The following is a 2,355-nucleotide window of genomic DNA, read 5'->3' on the forward strand; positions in this document are numbered from 1 at the left end:
GCATTCCTTTTATTTATTTGTTTACATGTGCTGTGGTAGTTCCAGACCTCCTCCAACACCTCAGATGAAAGCTTTCAGTGTTCCTGTGTCATATCAATTTCTTAAATAAATACATACTAACATGGGAAGCCATATAAATTACATTACAGGATGTGTAATGACCTGGGGCAAGGCACGGAGGCAACACAGTCAGCTGATACTTCAAACCACCCCTTTATTGCTCCAACTTTCCCCCAAACGCTCCCATATTTATGGCAAGTCCCAGAGCAAAGTGCTCTCTCTCTCTCTCTCTCTCTCTCTCTCTCTCTCTCTCTCTCTCTCTCTCTCACACACACACACACACACACACACACACCTCCAGAAGCCTCTAGCTGCAAATAGTCCTAAAAATGCTGTTAGCACAACTGCTAACACAGCTGCAAAGCAAGAAATTCACCGGGGCAAGGGAATAAATCAATGAGTCCAGGAAGCAAAGGAACAAGGCAATAGGTCCAGGAAGCAAGGAATAAAGTAAGAACTCCGGGAAATGCCAAACATCGGCAACGGCACACAAAACTCCACAAATTCAGCATTTGTTACTGACAAATGCCCCTCCCCACAGGGTCTCCTTACATCTCAGTCCCCAGGTGTGCCTTGTGAAGAGGGCCACTCTCCTCCTGAGTTGTCGGGTCAGCCTGCGCTGTTCATGCCTTCTCTCTACTCTCCACTTGGGGATCAGGAGGGGACAGTCCTTGCTCATCGCTTGAGCTCGGTTGCTCCTCATTTGCCCTCTCTTGGTCATCCTGCCCCCGTTCCTCCCTGCTAACATGCTGTCCCAATCCTGAGGGGCCCTGGGCTGCCTCATCCTGCTCCTCCCCATATTCCTCCAAAGCCAATAAAGCTTCCCTCTCCATCACTGTCAGCTCCAGCTCCGGCTCATCCTACTTCTCAGATTCATGCTATGAATGAGTGAAAAGGCTAAATAATGACTTCCTCAACTTAAAGTTACTACAAAATAGTTACTAGAGGTGTAGCGTATTGTTTCTGACATATTCCCTCAAGAGTAACGTTGTGGGCCAGAGGTGGATAGAGATGAGCTGTGATGTGGTAGAGGGTTATCCTGCTCATATCTCTTTCTCCCAAGCAAGAGTCAGGCAAAAAAAGGGAAAAGATCAATAATACTAGGAATGGGATTGTTCTTGAAACTCTAATCCTTTTTGGGATTTGGGTGGCCTATTCCCCAGAGCAAGGCTTCACAACTATCTTGTATATATACCCTGTTTTCCCCAAAATAAGACATCCCCTGATAATAAACCCAATCAGGCTTTTGAGTGCATGATAATAAGGCCAAGCGCTTATTTCAGGGTTCAAAAAAATATAAGACAGGGTCTTATTTTCGGGGAAACATGATAATAGGTTGTCCTGGGAAAGCAAACATCTGCATTCAGTTCAGTTGATGTTTACCATTCTAATACTGTAACTTTTCAGAGGATGAAGTAACTGAAAGGAATCATGGCAAGGTTATATAGTGCATAAGTTATTGTATAATAAAGATTAAACTTCAATTGTTAGTACATACACTTATTTGAGAAATACAGAACTCTTTTGAGATGTCGAACAAGTCTCACCTTTTCATACTTCCTGGCAAGCCTCATCAACATGTTCATACAGTTGTTGTCATTATTTTACTGTTATCAAATAGAGTTTTAGGCTGCTCCCTGGGCAAAAGCATTCAAGAGGATTTGCAAAGTAGAAACCACGTAATAAAAAGAATACATGAAAAGCAGTTTTTAAAAAGATATAAGTAAAGAGATGGAAGGAAGGAAAAATAAAACATATTCTATGTAAGCTGCTAAGAGTCTTTTTCTTTTATTGTGACAGGATAGAAACCTACTTAATAAATAAAAAAATTGAAAGAAAACCTATTTGTCCAACAGAGAAGGCCTAAATGAATAGGTAAGTCTTCAAAACCAGCTAAAAGATGGAACAGGGAGCATTACAATAGGTATAATCGCATGCCCTACTTTTCAATGAACTGTTCCTCTGTTTGAAGGACTGTCAGAGGCCCTCTTCTATTTGAAAGTGTCCTTTCAAGTCGTAAAACTCAAGAACAATTCTCTATTTAAAGGGGCCTCTTTTCAAAAGGCTATCAGAGACCAATCTCTCATTTGAATATGCTCTTGATCTGAACAGTTATAAAGGCCACACTGAACGCAGAAGAGTCACTGCTTAGCTGAACAATTCATTCAAGTCTTCCCCTCCAGTGATAGTGTATTGCTATTTCAATCACAATTATTTGTTAACATGGGGATGACCATATGCAGTACATCAGTTGCATGCATGTTCTATCAAAGAGGGCTATTTTTTTCCCCTCCT

Source organism: Pantherophis guttatus, chromosome 7 (assembly GCF_059756535.1).
Source record: "Pantherophis guttatus breed Tessera chromosome 7, ASM5975653v1, whole genome shotgun sequence".
Taxonomy (NCBI): Eukaryota; Metazoa; Chordata; class Lepidosauria; order Squamata; family Colubridae; genus Pantherophis; species Pantherophis guttatus.